The sequence below is a fragment of the Lemur catta genome, chromosome 8, assembly GCF_020740605.2.
Source record: "Lemur catta isolate mLemCat1 chromosome 8, mLemCat1.pri, whole genome shotgun sequence".
Lineage (NCBI taxonomy): Eukaryota > Metazoa > Chordata > Mammalia > Primates > Lemuridae > Lemur > Lemur catta.
The window spans coordinates 71,302,365-71,321,321 of record NC_059135.1 but is presented as its reverse complement, the minus strand read 5'-3'; the positions used below and the strand labels follow the sequence as shown (position 1 = coordinate 71,321,321).

The window sequence follows — 18,957 nt, the reverse complement described above, 5'->3', positions numbered from 1 at the left end:
TTGTTACGTAGATGAAACCTCACAGGTAGCAGCCCTGACAGAGAACAGATGGCATAAAAGACAGCTATTCAAGGCTACCTCTCTGACAGCCATCTCAAAATATGTCAAAGAAATATATTTTGGGGTAAAATATTTTGATTTCCTTCAGAATGATGATGGTAATCGTTTCGGTATCTTGTGGCACTTTCTCACCGGGGCATATATGGTAGAAAAGAAATTTCCTTCTATTTTAAGCATACCAGGAGCTAGTTTATTAAGTCTAGATAGCATTTATCATTCTCTATGATTTTGACATGGCACCAAATCCATGTAGTCAAGTCCTGAAGAATTTTTTAACTTCCTAAGATACATAAAAAACTTTTGCTAAGGAGATTGCTTCCAAAATTCATTTGGTTAATGGTTAACACTAGAAGCAGCGATGCTGGGATGATGTAGGACTATGTATTGCTATAGACTTGACATCAGGTTTCCTTCAGAGGCTTCTTCTTTATTAGTTAGCTCAGTTGGTTCAAGTTTAATATAATGAGGCCAAGGTCATGGGTTCAGACCCCTGGTGAAACAATTAGTTTAAGTTTATTCCCTGAACACGGGATTAATTCTGAGCCCAGTCAGCCCTCTTTACTCTGGTTCTGTGCATCAGAGGAACCAGGAGAAATAGTCACACAAACCAACACAGCTGCTTGCTGAAAGAACAGCGGGAGAATCATTTCTCTATAATATCTCCCTATCTCATATTCATAATCTTCAGAGAGTATATTACTGACTTATACTTTGTTGACGATTAATTTAATGTATTTCCTAATTAGAGCTATAGTGAACAAATCATCTATAAGCCTATAAATAACCAATTGGTTTACATAAAATTAAATATGAAAAAAACTAAGATTTCCAATGACCAGAAGTAACCCTTTAGAATTAAACTTCTACTGTAACACATTAGTTAAGACTTTGCTTTAATGAGAAAATAGCTCTTCAAGTTATTCTATGGGTGAATACACAGTTAACATAAATTTTATATACTGACTCTCAGGAAAGTATTAGTGACTTTATATGCAATAACAAGAAAGTGTCTCATTAAATAAGAATGTTTGCGTCCTGGAGGAGATCTATTCCAAGAGACACATAGCCAAGCAGTCTACTTTTAATAAGGACTTAATTCAATGAAAGTCAAGAGATGAATGAGAAATTGGACCTGGGTCTGGCCCACAGAAAGACTGCTCCTTCTGCTGAGAAAATAAAAGGTCTTTAAAATGACTCCAGGTCACATTAATTTGCTGAACCAAATGCCAAGTGTTCATTTAAATATAATTTGTTTTTTCTTACTTGAACCTCTAGAGAATGAATAGTTCCATAATTTATCAAGTTAAAAAAAAGAAAAAATGTTCTGAACGAAATCAAAATATTTTATCCCAAAATATATTTCTTTGACACATTTTGGGATGGCTGTCAGAGAGCCAGCAAAAACAAGTAGCCCTGAAAAGCTATCTTTTGTGGGGAAATTTTGCATCAGTAGATAATCTGCATTGGTGCAGCCAGACCATCCCTTGTGGAAATCTAGAAAAGATTAACTGAGAGTCTGACACCTTGAAAGGTCTGAAAGAAACATTGACTATCTATTCTCTCTGAGGGCTGCTACCTGTGAGGTTTCATCTACATAACAAGACCACCTTTGCTGGCCAGGCCTCCTATTCTCTCCATCTTTTAAGCTGTTCTGCCACCATAACCTGTTTTCCCATGATCTAAGCCCCCATTATTTCTGTAACCACAAGATGCTATATAAGCTTTTGAACTCCATGAGGGGAGTTGGGTAATTATTTTGTGATGTTCCCTATGCACATGCTAATAAATTTGTATGCCTTTTCTCCAATTAATCTACCTTTTGTGAGTTGATTTTTCAGCAAACCTTTAGGGAATGACAAGGAAGATTTTCCCTTGGCCTCTATGGTTCTCTCTGGAAGCCAAACAATGTTGCACATAAATTTGGCCAAGCTGCCCTCCAGGAACTGAGAGCATCCCTGATGAATCCCCAAATTAAATATTTTGGTGGTTTTGTTGCTACAATAAAACCTTGGCTAATACTTCGGCATAGATACTAATTGAGATGGCAGGCCATATTTGGAAAAAGTAAGATGATCTCTAATATATTACCTTCGTGAAGGGAGAGGAAACTTTCCCTTTGTCCCCAGAAGGTTCACTGAAAGATCAATTCACCATAAGGCAGATTAATAAGAGCAAAAGATAAGAAATTTATTGACTGTGCACATGGGGAGAATCACAGAGAGATAACCCAATATCCCAGTGGGGTCCAGAAGTTTATATACCCTCATTTTAGAGAGGAGGGGGAGATGAGGAATATAGGTAATTCTGTTGAGGGGCAATAAATGATTAGCAGGGTAGATGAATAGATAATCAGGAGAATGAATGGATGGGGGGAAACAGACTGACGTGTAAGTAATTAGCTTTGGAAATTAAATTAACCTGAAAGAGAGGTATTGTCTTTAAAATGGGTTGGATCAGGTCTGGTTGCATTCTTGATCTCCTTTCCTGCAATATATTGAGACAACAGGGAGGGGAAAGAAAGACAATTGTGCTTCTCAGGGGTCCCTCTGGTCTTTATGAAGATAGAAGGAAAGCCCCTTCCAAGGCCTGTTGATCTCTAAGGGCCTTTAATTCAAAATACTCTTTATACCAAGGAGTCATATTTTGGGTAAAATTCCCTGAGTGTCTTCACCCTTAACAATAAGTCATGCTCTAACTTTTTTGTCATAGTTCTTTTTCTAAAGGAACTGACTTGGTTCTCTCTTCTTCTTCCCTAAGTATTCTTGCACATTCAATTACAGACAGACAGAGCCAAAGCACTCAATGTTTGTACAGATGCTCCTCGACTTATAATGGGGTTATGTCCTGATAGATCTACAGCAAGTTGAAAATAGTCTAAATAGAAAGTGTGTTGTTCAACTAAGGAAGGGTTTTCATCATTATGATGATATTTTCAACTTATGATGGGTTTATTTGGATGTAACTTCATCATGAGTTGAGGAGCACACTGAATGTGCATTGCTTTTGTACTATCGTAAAGCTGAAAAGTTGTAAGTCAAACCGTCATAAGTTGGGAACTGTCTGTAATTGGTTTTCCCTGTTGTCAAAACTGCAAGGGGTTTTTTTTTGGTCTAGGTCCAGTTTCTCATTGCACAAAGATTCAATTATTGAGGTAACAAAGATTGCCGATGAAGAAAGGAATTTTTAGTACGACAGACACCGTGTTGGGAAAATGGGAGAAGTTGCCTCAAATCCATCTCTCTGACCAACAGAGATCATGGGCTTTTAAAGGAGGTGTCATGTGCCCTGGGGAAGATCATGGTGAAACTAACAAGGGGCTGTGTTCATTGGGGAGCAGGTTGTGGGGGATGGTGAATCTTGGCATCAGGAAGTCTGCCCAGGGGCCTTCGGAATCTCAGCTCCTTTGTCTTGCAGAAAATCCACCATTTCTGGAAAACAACTTAAAAAATCAAGTAGTTAATTAAGGGAGAAGATTATAAAAAAAGATATGGCTCATTGAAATTTTTTCATAGAGTGAGTTACAACTCCCACATTCTTTTCAGTTCATTCCTCAATCTTGGGAAATCAAGACATTAATCTATCTGGCTGCTTCCTGCTGAAATGGGATGTAGTTGGAGTATGCGGAAGAACAAAATGTTGGGCTTATAACAGAAACTTTTTAGTACATGTTGCGGATTTGCCACCCTCTCCCCACCAAGGTAGTAAAGTATATCAAAAGAAGTACCCATCCCTGCCTGGGATCCTTCCCAAGAAATATTGGTCCAGTGTTCCCCAGATGAAATCTTCATCCTAAAATTCCCCTAATCATTCATGAAAAAAGTTTTAGATAGCTAATCCCACAGTGAAATAGGTTAGTGAAAGAGGCAATAGGTTGAGAGATCTTAACTAATGAGTTATCTTGCCAGGCAAACAAAAATCCCCAAAGGACAAGCTAGATGTACAGGGTATATGTTTTCAGATGTCCCAGGGGTTAGGGCTTGTGTCTCAACTGCATTTTGGCTAGTAACCACACCATGCCCAGCTTTGCATTGTCCCTGTTGCATAATGCTGCTTCCATCCATAAAGAGCTCCTCATCTGGGTCTGACAGGGAGACAAGAATACGCTTGGTCAGTAATCTGGATGTGATCATAGAACGAGGAACGAGATTCCATAGGCAGCAAGGTGGCCTGATGTAAGGTGGATACCACCTTCAGAGTTACATTAGGATTATGTAACAAAATAGCCTGACATTCACCCCTCCCGCTACTTGCCAGTAACAAAAAGCCTCCCTTTTGTCCTAGTAGGGACAATATATAATGCATGATGTGAACAGTCACCAGTTACCCAAGGATAAACTTTTTAGCTTCTTGCAAAATATCATAAGTAGCAGCTACAGCTCTCAGACAAGTAGGCCACACTTTTGTTACCACATCCAATTGCTTAGAGAAATAACGTATAGGTTGCTTATGATCCCCGAAAGTTTGTGTCAGTACCCTGAGTCCAGTTTCTTCTCTTTCTTAAATGAACAAATCAAAAGGCTTATATAAGTCCAGGGGACCCAATGTAGGGGCAGTCATTAATTGTTTTAATAGTCGTGAAAGCCCTGTGGCATTCCCTTTTTCTTCCCATTTTAAGGCTTTGTAGAGAGGTTTTGCTATTAGCCTGAAGTTAGGAACCTAAATCTAGCAAAACCCAGCCACACCCAAGAATCCTTACAACTGTTTGCGGATGGTAAGGAGTGCTATTCAACTTACAGGCTTTCTCCAATCTGGGGAAAGAGTCCAAGTTCCAAGAGACAGTTCAAATCCCAAGTATTTGACAGTGAGAAGTGAGACCTGAAGCTTTTTCAGAGATGTTTCATACCCTTTGTCAACCAGGAAATGTAAAACAATTATAGTACTGTTGCCTTGATTCAGCTTCAGTCTCACTGGCCATCAAAATATTATCTACATACTGTAAAACCATTCCCTTGCCTAAAGCTATTTCCCTCAAAACTCTGGCCAGAATTTTCTGAAGATTGTTGGGGAGTTTTGTTTGTATTTTTGTTTTTAAATCCCTGAAGAAGGACAGTCCAACAGTACTGACATTTGGCTTTAGATTTTAAGTCTTCCCATTCAAAAGCAAATAGTACCTGGGATTCGGGAGCAAGTAGAATGCAAAAGAAAGCATCTTTTAAATCTGTTGCTGAAAATCAGGCAAAATTTCCAGATAAGATGGTAAGGAAGCTATAAGAATTAGGTCCAATAGGAAGAATATCCTCCACTATTTGGTTTATTGCCCTTAGATCAAACTGATATTCCTGAGTTCCAGCTACTTTTTTCTTTTTGACTGACAGAATGGGCGTATGATGAGGAATGCTCAAACTCCCTTCCTTTCACGGCCAGGAAATCAGTTTTAAGTTTGTTTTTTGTTTTTTCCTTAGAGTCCCCTTGGCCAAGAGAGTATGCATTCAGTTAGTGAGAGAGGTGCCTAGGATTTTATTTTAGTTTACATTCCCCCCACCCAATTTTGGCCTAGATTTGCCAGAGGCAGCAAGCTTTTATTTTGTCCATCATTGCTGAGGCAGTGTGGCCACCTGGCCTGGTTTCATCCTGTCCCTTGTGGGGATTCTGTGGCCAAGTAACTAAAGTCAAAAGACTTACAGCCAATTAAAAGTTCTAGGCCAGATGGGAATGGAGGTGTACAGGCATTTATCAACTTTTAAAATCTTTTAAGCAACATAAGAGCAAAAAACCAAATGCCAAAACAAGGTCATAAAATTAAGTTATCTGTAAGCACCGAGCTACTGTAAGACTCATAGGAATTCACTATACAAAACATAACCATTTGTTAAAATCATCTGAGCTAAGGATTTAGAGACTCTTGTATCAGAATGAACAAACAGCAGTTTAAGCAAAAACGTTATAAGTCCTGCCTGGTTCTGAAAATAACAGGAAAACAGTAGCTTCAGGTTGCAAAATATTCTAATTATCTAGATTTTGTGGACATTTGTCAAGGACATTAAAAAGCTCAAAACATTGGATCAAAACAGAATCACAGGCCATTATAAGATAATAGCAATTCACTTAACCAAGAGTGATAATCAAGGGAAATGCAAATTAAAACTACAATGAGATATCACTTTACCCCTGTCAGCATAGCCATTATTAAAATGTCAAAAAACAATGGATGCTGGCAAGGATGCACAGAAAAAGGAATATTTTTACACTATTGGTGGTACTGTAAATTAGTACAACCTCTATGGAAAACAGCATGGGGATTCCTCAAAGAAATAGATGTATACTTACCATTTGACCCAGCAATCCCACTACTGGGTATCCACCCAAAGGAAAAGAAGTCATTTTATCAAAAAGACACCTGTATTCAAATGTTTATTGCAGCACAATTCATAATTGCAGGAATGTGGAATCAACCTAAGTGCCCATCAATTCATGAGTAGATTAAGAAAATGTAATATATATAAAAAAATGAAGTACTGCCCAGCCATAAAGAAAGAATAAAAAAAATAATATCTTTTGCAGCAACTTGAATGAAATTGAAGATTATTATCCTAAGTGAAATATCTTAGGAGTGGAAAAACTAATACTATATGTATTCTCTAATAATTGAGAGCTAATTGATGGACACACACAGAGACAAAGAGAAGTAAATTTCATAGGAAATCAACAAGGGTGAGGGGGGAGAATGGGAGGGGCTAAAACTTACCTGCCGGGTACAATGAACACTATTCTCGTGATGAGCACACTAAAAGCCCTGACTTCAGCATTACAAAAGATAACTATGTAATAAAAACATTTGTACTCCCTTAATATTTTGAAATAAAAAATAAATTAATTTTTTACGCCTTTAGTTTAAGAGTTATCTTCAACATCAGGAAAAAAAAAAGAAAAAAAAGAAATTAATTTTTTAAAAGAGTGATAATCAGAAGACTAAAGGCAATACAGAAAAAACCTTAACTTTTTGAAGCTCAGTTTTCCCATGTAATCAAAAACCTAATAAAGACAACATAGGAATTATCTGGATAAAACATAAAATTTTTGTTTCTTAGGCCAATTACCAAAAGGTAAAGAGAAACCTTCTTTAGTGCGATTGCTTTTTCTTGTGGGAAACCCATTTAGAAAACTGGGAAGTCAAACATCATGAAAAGGGTGCCAGAATTTCTTAGACATAAGAAGACTGTGTCCAGGGTCATGCGTGAACATTATATTACAAAAGAAAACAAGAAACTAGAAAACAAATACCTTGAGAAGGGAAATGCACAACTCTTTGTAAAAGCATAGGAAGATCTTTGACCATGGTGAACAGTTCAGACATATCAAGAAGCTAAGAAAAAAACATTGCTTTTCAGACCTACTTTCAAAAATCGCTTTCAATGTTAACAGTTCAGGGTCAGACCTTAACAGCAGACTTAGAGCCAGAGAGGGAACAAAGTTGCAGGAGCCTATGGAAAGGCTGGAGGGGAGGGTCACCATCTCAGGCCTTCTCATGGGGAGGAAAAGCTGAAAGCAGACACCGCAAAAGTTGAACTTCTGAGATATAAATCTGAGAAGTTTCCAAAGAAGCAGATTATAGAAAACCTCTTGCGATTTAATTACATTTATCTCTTTTACATTTGCCTAATTTATTTTAGTAGTTTCCATAACCATGTTGATAGCCTGTGAATATTAGTTATACAAACATTGTGATTAATTGCGCCCTCAGCACAGTCATTTTGTGTCTAATCAAATTTAATATCTAAACATATTTTTGTAAACAATATTGGGAGAAAAGAGAAAGAAATGAATTTTACAACATAGACCAAGAAACAAAATTAAGTTTTAACTATTACTTATAAGCTTTAAAAAAAAAACCTGCCAAAATAACAAACATAAGTATACTGGTAAGACTTGGTATTCTGAATAATGTAACATCTTTAAGTTTTATAAATACAGGAGAAGTTTTAGAACATATCATGCTTAAAGGTGTTAACTAATTTGATCTTTCTAAAATAACAATATCCCAAAATAAAGTCTACTGACATCACCTGACTGTAGACCAAATAAACCTCTAACATCAATCCTTAGCATCTCAAATAATGACACAAAGTCATAACATTTTTTATATAAGGATCAAGATCAAGCTATTTTTTGAAATAATCTAACTGGTCTCAAAACATGTTTCTACTTAAGTGCAAATCCAATTACATGTAATACTTCCAAAGAATAAGATTGTTTTGAGATTCTCTTTGGATTCTAAAAGTAAGCATTTTGTTCATTTTGAAATAAATTACTACACAAAAATTAACAGTTCAAGGATTCTTTTTAAAACTTTTTCAGGCACAGGCCATTGCTATGGCAACACAATGTACACATAACAGGATGGTTTGCAACCAGTACTCAGAAAGGGTGACCCAAACCAAACCATACTCATAAACCTTTGACCATAAGTTTCTGCTTTTTTTGCTATCATTTACTTAGAATTTTATTTATTCTAATTTATTAATACTCATTTTTGTTTAGGTATGTCTATATTTTTACCTAAGTGTAAAAACCTTAATATTAAACACATTGGTATTTTTACTGATAACTCAGGAGGTTTAGCTGTTTTTATTAAACCAACAATATTAAATTAGTTTTATTAAAAATCATACAAACATGGATCATTTTGTTTTGGCTAGGGTTTTAGTTTCATAACCTTTGTGTCAAACCCTGATACCCTGAAATATACAAGTGACCAGTAAACCCAAGAGAAAATGTATTGTGACAATTTTGAAGACATTTTTATTACTATTTTACCAATAATTTTTAAAAACCAGCTTGTTTACCAAAGATTACTAAATTCATGTGAACTTGAGAAACATTTGGGCTTATTTATTTAATTTATGAGCCCTCCTTTTATTTATAAGCCAGTTTTGGTACCATGTAGACATAACATAAAATGTATGTGTACATATACAAAACACATCTAAATACGTACACATGCACACAAGGTTTCAATAGCTTTTATCTCAAAATTCTAGCTATGAGATCCTCTGAAGTTCCACATAAATCCATATACATTATTTTTCTATCCCTTTCTTTCCCTTTTAAATGATGAGTGTTCCCACATTTTAGCTAGGTTGCCTCCATGGACAGAGACGTCTTTCAATCTCCTGGACCATAGGACAGAGATGTCTTCTAATCTCCCAGACCTTAGGATGGAGGTGTCTTTTAATTTCTCAGACCTTAGAATCTGCCACAAGAGAAACTACCATCAGAGGTGTCTTTCAACCTCCCAGACCTCGGACTGCGCTTAAAAACCATCCATAGCAAATTTAACATGGGCATGAAGAAAATAGAGACAAAGAGCTTAACACACTCCACATTTACATGCCGTACACCAATACAGATAAACACTCAACATAAAGAGAAATTCAATAAGTTCCAAACAAATGAACTGCAGTTTCACCTAATAAGGGCTGGGAGTGCCAAATCAGAATAGTTAATTTAGTTCCCAGTCTCACAAATGGTTTGGGGCTTATCTAACTCAAAACAAATGGGAATTCCCTCAGAATTCTCCAAATTTAGAGGGACATCTCTCACTGTTGGTACCTTCAAATAGCACTCACCCATCTGGATGCAAAGATCAAAATCCAGATCCAGAGTTCCTTTCTTTGGAGGCAATCAGGAGGCAATCACCAGGGAGATGGAGGCCAGGAATGGCAGAGCTGGCAGGAGAGTACAAAGCCACCTTCCAGCAGACATGGCCAGGCAGCTGCCAAGGAAAGCTTTTGGTCTCTCCGTGCTCTGCAGACACCAAACCATGAGCAATGCCATCCCAGAGGAGCCCCCATAATTGTTGTCAAAACTGCAAGGAGGTTTCAGTCTAGGTCCAGTTGCTCATTGCACAAAGATCCAATTACTGAGACAACAAGGATTGCCAAGGAAGAAAGGAATTTTAAATACAACAGATGTTTTGTCTTGTCTTGTTGGGAGAACGAGAGACACTGCCTCAAATCCATCTCTCTGACTAATGGAGACCATGGGCTTTTAAAGGAGGGGCCACATGCCTTGGGGCAGGTCGTAGTATAACTAACAAGTGGCTGTGTCATTGTGGGGATGGTGAATCTTAGCATCAGGAAGTCTGCCAGGGGCCTTCAGTCTTCTCTCTTTTGTCTTGCAGAAAATACACCATTCCTGGGAAATAACTCAAAGTTTAAGTAGTTAGTTAAGGGAGAGGATTATAAAAAATCATATAGGGGCCACTGAATTTTGTTCATAGAGCTGGTAACACCCTGAGTTACATGTGTCCACATGTTTTCTGTGAAGTAAGTCGTATGTATGATCGTCTATTAAGAGAGAAGTGGATGTAGTGGGGTAATAACATTGAATAATGTTGAAGGATTAGAATAGTTTCTATGGGAAACATGAAAAGGAGATGAATGATAATGACTTAAATGGTATCAGACAATGTTAAGGTTATGGCTGAGTTGGCGACCACACATTGTTAGGGACATTGTCATACAGGAGTCAGATGCCCTGGTATAGGGTCAAAGAGAGCAGACACTTCACGTGGCCCAGAGTAAGGGTCATTGATGTTTGAGAGTCATTTGAGAGAGATTCATGTCAACAACAGCCCAGACTTAGCCTTCCACCAGGGCTAAAGAAAAACCAGCCCCAGTATCTGGTCTATGTCAAAAGTACACTAAACATTCGTTTAAAATACTCCTGTCTCAAGGAGCCCAAATTCCTGACTCAGCACCTGCTTTCTAAACAGGAAACAGAGAAACTTGGTTTGGTTTTGATTGTTGAAGATTTACTTCCTAGCTCTGGGGTCCTACTCAAGCATTCCTTTCCCTCTCTTTCTCTTTTAAGTTAAACAAAAAGGATACGATACAGGGCGTGGGATCAAGGTCATGGGTGGCTGTTTATTCTGAATCTCCCTGTAGCCTCCATCACCATTTCTGACATGTTATAGCTCTTGGCCAGAGTCCATCCATCTTTTGCAGAATTCTATCTAAATTCTGATAAAAATAAAAATTCTGATAAGATAAAAACAGTAGTTTCTCTCTTTGTGAGGTGACCTATAGACACCTCAGCAAGCTATTCTGAAAACGTCCCAAGATGGTTCAGTTATACATTTCCTTTAATGTGCTATGCCTTCCTTGGACCTATTATTGCTCCACTCAAAACTCCTGATCCTTTCCTACTTCCCGGTTTGGGCAAATACCTCATCCTCTCCCCAGAAACCATCAACAGACTTAGGTGACTAAGATGCTTCACTTTTTCAGCAGTTTGAATCTAAGTGTACAGCTTTTTTTTTTTTTTTTTTTGCTTTATACTGCTTGGTGTACTCTGAGCTTCTTGCATATGTTTTCTATTAATATCTGTTAGTAAATTTGGGAAATTCTTGGCCATTATTTCTTTGACTATTTCTTCTGCCTTGTTCTCTGTCTCATCTTTTTTTGGCATTCCAGTTACACATATGGCTGTTTGATGTTATCCTACAGATCTTGGATGCTCTAGGGAGTTTTGTTTTGTTTTGGTTTTCATTTGTTTATTTTGCTTAGTTTTTTTACTCTTTTCTTTTCTCTTTGTGTTTCAGTTTGAGTAATTTCCATTGACCTGTCTTCAAGTTCACTGATTCTTTCCTTAGCTTGTCATCTCTACTGATGAGCCTACCAAAGGTGTTCATTCTTTATCTATGTTATTACATATTTTTTAAATTTCTATCATTTGCATTTGCTTCTTCCTTATAGCATCTTTCTCTCTGCCAAATTACCTATCAGATCTGGCATGTTGTTTACCTTTTCCATTAGAGTAGAAGTCACCAAGCTATAGCCTGTGGGCAAGAAATAGCCAGTGGCCTGTTTTTATATGGCCCATACAGTTAAAATAGTTTTTACATTTTTAAAAGGTTTGAAAACACTTTTTAAAACACGGAATAAGAATAATACCTAACAGAGATTATATGTAACCCACAAAGCCTGAGATATTTACTATCTGGCCTTTTAGAGAAAAAGCTTGACAATTCCTGCATTAGAGGCTTTAACATATTAATCATTGTTATTTTCAATGCGCTTTTAGAGAGTTACAACATCTGTGTCATATCTGAACATGGTCCTGATGATTGCTTTGTCTCTTGGCAGTGGGTTGTTTTTGTTTACCTTTTTTCTTTAAGAAAAACTTCCAATTTTTCTTTTTGGTTGAAAGCATGATATCTTATTGAAGAGAATAAGGACTATGGTAAGTGCTTTTTATGACTGGAAATGGACACATCTTTCCTTCTGCTAAGCATTTAGTGAACGAGGTTGAGTTAATCTGGTTAGGAATTGCACTTGGTTTGGTTTCAGGTTTGTCGTTGCTATGGCTACCCTCAGTGCACCACAAGCTTCAAATTCCTCTAATAATACTTTGGGTTTAGCATGGGAGCTGTTATGCCAGAATGTTTTTATCAATATTTCTTTCACTCTGCTTTAGGTCTTTTCCTTGCACTGTGCCTCAGAGTCTGTCTCATGCTCTTGAAACTCTCTCAGGTATATTCTGCTGTTTCTTATTATTCAAGGCTTGTTGGCTCAGTGTTTGAAGGAAGCAGTTCATTACATCTCAGTCTTAGGTGGGGCACTAAGTCTCAGAGCTCATGCCCTTCCCCAAGTTGTATGTCTTGGTCCAGTGCATATGCCTTCCCCTCCCCAGGTGGGGAAAGGGTGTTTTCCGTTCCCATCTCCCAGCTTGGGTTTTCATCAAGGCCATAGTGTTTCTCTACCTTCTTTCCCTTCCCGCCCATATCAAAGCTTTTGTTCCAAAGGAAGAAGGGTCCTGGCAGGGTTGCACACATTCAGGACTCTTACCAATCTTTTTTATGAGCACCTGGTGGGATGCATGGAGAAAATGAAAAAGAAGACTTTACAACTGTTACGGCAGAAATTCAAAAGATCATTAGAAACAACTATGAACAACTATATGCCAATAAATTGGAAAACCTAAAGGAATGGATAAATTCCTAGACACATACAAACTACCAAGATTGAACCATGAACAAATTCAAAACCTTAATCAACCAGTAACAAGTAATGAGAAAGAAGAGCTATAATAAAGTCTTCCAGTAGGCCAGGCATGATGGTTCATGCCTGTAATTCCAGCATTTTGGGGGGCCGAGGTGGGAAGATAGCTTGAGGCCAGGAGTTTGAGGCCAACCTGGGCAACATAGCAAAATCATATCTCTACAAAAAATTTTAAAAAATTAGCTGGCATGGTGGTACACTGTTGTAGTCCTAGCTACTGTGGAGGCCGAGATGGGAGGATCACTTGAGTCTAGGAGTTGGGGGCTGCAATGTACTCTGATTCAACCACTGCACTCCATTGGGCAACACAATGAGACTACCCTGTTTCTTAAAAAGAGAGAGAGAGAAAGAGAGAGAGAGAGAAATCTCCCCATCAGACAAAACTATCTCAAAAAATGAAGGAGGAGGGAATACTCCCAAACTCATTCTAGGAGCCCAGTATCACCTTGATACCCAAATCAGACAAAGACAGAACATAAAAAGGAAACTGTAGGTCAAAATCTCTGATGAACATAGATTCAAAAATCCTTGACAAAATACTAGCAAACTGAATTCAACAACACATTAAAAAAATTATTCATCATGATCAAGTGAGATTCATCTCAGAGACACCAGGGTGGTTCAACATACACAAATCAAAAATGTGATACATCATTTCAACAGAATAAAGGCAAAAACTATATGATCATTTCTTTTGATAATGAAAAAGCATTTGATAAAATTCAACATGACTTCATTATTAAAAACTCTCAAAAACCTGGGTATAGAAGGAGCATACTTCAACACAACAAAAGCCATATATGACAGACTCACAGCTCGTATCATGCTGAATGGGGAAAAACTGAAATCCTTTCTGCAAAGATCTGGAACAAGACAAGGATGCTCACTTTCACCACTGTTATTCAACATAATATTGGAACTTCTAGCTAGAGCAATTAAATAAGAGAAAGAAATAAAGGGCATCCAAATTGGAAAGGAAAAAGTCAAATGATCTGTATTTGCAGAAGATATGATCTTGTATTTAGAGAAACCTAAAGTCTTCACCAAAAAAATTAGTAGAAGTGGTAAACAAATTAAGTAAAGTTTCAGGATACAAAATCAACATATAAAAATCAGTAGCATTTCTACATGCCAATAGCAAACAATCTGAAAAAGAAACCAGGAAAGTAATCTCATTTACAATAGCTATAAATAAAATAAAAGACCTAGGAATAAACTTAACCAAAGAAATGGAAGATCTCTATAATACAAAGTATGAAACACTGTTGAAAGAAATTGAAGAGAACACCACAAAAGAAAAGGAGTCCTCTCCCCCCATGCGCTGGAGGTTCAGGGGAGGCAGGGTTCAGGGAAGTGCTAGCCGGGCAGGCTGGCGGGCCAGTATACCAAACTTCTGTGCTGCCCCTGACTGGACGGGAAGAGCACTCATTCCGACCTAGTCTTCAGGTTCCCGTGGGATCCAGACAGATGTCAGAAGTGGGAGAATTGTAGGAGAGCAGACTTATAAGATAAAACAACTGATCAACTAAATAAACTATCGATTATGTGACAAACACTTTGATACCTCTATGATCTGTACAACCATACATTTTACAGAGGCATCAGAAAACTAAAGAATGATTAGCTTATTTTATTTCTCGAAATTAACTGAAGCAGATACTTGTAAAGTCACTGGGAGAGTCTGTATAGGACAATTCTTCAAGATAATGCAGTACCAACAATATTTGATTTTACTGGTCATTGGAACAATTCACACAGTAGACACAGAAACGAATAAAAGAATTGATTGAAGATCAAATCAGGACAGTGAAATAGAAAAAAAAAGTTGATGAAACTTCTGAACAAGAACAAAAACATAAAGAAACCAACAACAGCCATTCTTAGAACCTCAGTGCAAAAGAAGGGGTTGAAGAACAGGATGAGGACATTTTACCTCTAACCCTTAAAGAGAAGGAAAACAAAGAACACCTAAAATCTCTATTTGAAATCTTGATTCTTATGAGAAAGCAAAATACACCTCTGGATGGACGTGTGGCTGATGAAATCCCAGAAAGTCTCTATACTCCTGATAACTTTCAAGCACTGCTGGAGTGCTGGATAAGTTCTGGTGAAGAGGTCCTGAGAAAGCGCTTTGACAACAGCAGTTAACACATTGTTTTGTTCAAAAATACAGCAGAGACAGATGCTCTGTATTCGGGCAGAAACTCTCAGGAAAGTGAGAGACTCACGTTTCTTCTCCCTTATCACTGACGATGTAGTGGACATAGCACAGGGAGAGCATGTAGACATGCTGGTGAGGTGCGTCAGTGAATCTCATAGCCTGAGAGGAATCTGTGGGCTTTCTGCCTTCTGAAGCCAATGCAGAAATTTTGGCTGTAAAATTTCATACTGCAATAACTGAGAAGTGGGGCTAAATATGGAGTATTGTCGTAGCCAGACTTACATTGTGTCCAGTGGATTTGTTTCCAACATGAAAGTTGTTGCTTCTAGACTTTTAGAGAAATATCCCCAAGCTATCTACACACTTTGCTCTTCCTGTGCCTTAAATATGTGGTTGGCAAAATCAGTGGCTGTTATGGGAGTATCTGTTGCATTGGGAACAATTGAGGAAGTTTGTTCTTTTTTCCATCGATCACCACAACTGCTTTTAGAACTTGCCAGCGTAATTTCTGTTCTTTTTCTGAACAGTGAAGAAAGGGGTAAAGAACTGAAGGAAATTTGCCATTCTCAGTGGACAGGAGGGCTTGATGCTTTTAAAATTTTAGTGAATCTCCTGCAAGCACTTGTTTTATGTTTAGATGGTATGAATAGTGACACAACTATTAGATAGAATAACTGTATAGCTGGCCAAGCATTTGTCCTCTGTAGTGCAGTAACATATTTTGATTTCATTGTTAACTACTGTTGTTCTTAAAAATGTCCTCCCTTTTACAAGGGCCTTTGGGAAGAATCTCCAGGGGCAAACCTCTGATGTCTTCTTTGCAGCCAGTAGCTCGACTGCAGTACTGCATTCACTCAATGAAGTGATGGAACATATTGAAGTTTATCATGAGTTTGGGTTTGAAGAAGCCACAAATTTGGCAACCGAACTTGATATTCAGGTGAAGCTCCCTGGGAAATTCCACAGAGCACAGTAAGGTAACTTGGAGCCTCCACTAAACTCTGAGAGTTACTATAAAGAAACCCTAAGTGTTCCAACAGTGTAGAATATTATTTAGGAACTTAAAGACATATTCTCAGAACAGCACCTCAAAGCTCTTAAATGCTTACCTCTGGTACCCTCAGTCATGGGTCAACTCAAATTCAGTATGTCAGAGGAACACCATGCTGACATGTACAGAAGTGATTTACCCAATCCTGACACGCTCTCAGCTGAAATTCATTGTTGGAGAATCAAATGGAAACACAGAGGGAAAGATATTGAGCTTCCATCCACCATTTATGAAGCCCTCCTCCTGCCTGACATCAAGTTTTTTCCTAATGTGTATGTATTGCTGAAGGTCCTGTGTATTCTTGCTATGATGAAGGTTGAGAATGAGGGCTACAAAAATGGACAAAAGCATCTCAAAGCATACTTGAGGAACACTTCGACAGACCAAAGATCAAGTAATTTGGCTTTGCTTAACATAAATTTTGACATAAAACATGATCTGGATTTAATGGTGGAAACATATATCAAACACTGTACAATTAAGTCAGAGCTTCCTACAGATAATTGAGAAACCATTGAAAATACCTAAGAGACTTTTAAAATAGGCTTCCTCTTGTATTTGATATTTGAAAGAAGAGGTGTAAGGTATATGTAGGTCACTTAATCACTGAATATCTTTACCTATAGGCCTCCATTGAATACTTTAGCCATTGATAATCTAGCTATTTGAATGGCCCATTTGAACTTTCATGCTTTGAATACCTATCTGTTCTTCCAGAAGATAGCATTGAAAGCGCTAGGTTGCACTTCTTTGTGATCTCTGCTAGTGACACTCTGGAATTGTTTTAGTTAAGTCATTCCAGAACAAGCAAATAAAGCTACCAGATAAAATTCCCACCCCTGCCTCAGTTCACTCTTCAATGGATGTGTTAATGAGCAGTGAAACAGGAGAAAGGTGACAAGTGAGAGAATGTCCGTGTAAACAAGGACCCTAGCAAATCTCTAAGCTTGGATAATAATTGAATTGCCTTAGAATGGTACAATGATTCAACATGATTGATTACCTACTGTGTCATTACTGAGAAAATTCTCTTCTCTGTTAACATGACTCAGGCCAAGTATGACTTTTGTCACTCACCTCAGCTATAGTATTTTCTTCTGGCATCCAATTTGTCTCATGGGGTTATAACTGTTTTGTCATAAGGATTACTGAACTTTACATACACAAACTTTGTATAAACATAGACAAAAAAAAAAGTACAATTGTTGTCACATAAATACTAAAGCCAAATGTGCTAACCCTTTGCTGCCTTTGCGGTGATCCATCAGGGAACTTTGGCCAAACACACTGGAGTCAAGTTAATGTTACATTTTTTAAAAGCAGAAAATACCCTAGGCATAAAAATGTGCCGGTTTCCTAACCCGCAAGGCTGATGGGCAAATATGTCTGTAAGTTTACTTCTTTTTATGGAAACCAGTGGTCTCCAAACTTTTTGAAATACTTCCATCAAAAAAAAAAAAAAATTGGAGGATGTATCCCAATAAGTACTGGTTATATAAATATTCACTTATATTATATGACATAAACGTATCTAAAAATATGGTATGGATGTAGTAATTTTAAAAAGCATTCAAAATGAGGTTATGAAGGAGCTCAGGAAATTTCCCCCCAAAATATAACTCCTCGCTATAAACAGTATTTGGAATTAAAGGCCCTTAGAGATCAACAGGCCCTTGGAGGGGCTTTCCCTTTATCTGCGTAACCAGACAGACCCATCAAAATGTGGTAACAACCCGAATGTTCATCAATGAGTAAATGGATAAACAAATGTGGTATATACATACAATGGAATATTAGTCAGCCCTAAAAAGGAATGAAATTCTGATACAGGCTACAACATGGGTAAAACTTGAAAACATTATGCTAAGTGAAATAAGCCAGACACAAAAGGACAAATATTGCATGATTTTACTTATATGAGGTATCTAGAGTAGGCAAACTCACGGAAACTAAAGTAGAATAGAAGGGGTGGGGGAATAGAGAGTTATTTTTAATGGGTATGGAGTTCCTGTCTGGGGTGTTAAAAAAGTCCTGGAAGTGGATAGCAGTGGTGGTTCCATAACATCATGAATCTACTTAATGCCAGCGAATTTTATACTTAAAAATGGTTAAAAGAGTAAATTTTATGTTATGTATATTTTACCACAGTAAAAAAAATTAGCCAAAAATTAGTGACACTTAATTTTTTAAGGTTGATGTAAATTAAACTTTTATTATGTGTTTTCATATCCTTATCAATCTCCATATGCTTCCTCTAGGGTCTTCCACTTTAGAGACCACTGGACTACACTAGTTCCAAATCAAACTATCCCTGTAAGTAATTTGAAGGTGACACCATCTCTTCCTGGATGGCGTAAAGTTTATGCCTGATCTGGGATTGTCATACATATGATACCCCTTGGGCCACCACAGATTGTTCTACAAGGATCCTACACACTGATGTCCTAAAACGTGTTGCCCCGATTAAGTGGGTGGGTGAGGCTGAAATGAAACTTGTGTTCTGCTCCCCAAGTTATATGCCCTGGAGGAAGGCTGCATCCCCCTGGAGGTAGGGGTGTATTGTTTAAATCATTTTGAAAAATGTCTCAAGTTACCACATGTGTAACAACCAATATTTCTTATTATTACTGCATAAATTTAAAACCATAAGACTGGAACTAATAATTTCAGGATGTCATACCAAT

General features: G+C 37.6%; 1 pseudogene; it reads left to right on the top strand.

Annotated features, from left to right (window-relative positions):
• Positions 1-14,290: 14,290 nt before the first annotated feature.
• LOC123644136 lies at positions 14,291-16,801 on the top strand (annotated as a pseudogene).
• Positions 16,802-18,957: the final 2,156 nt, after the last annotated feature.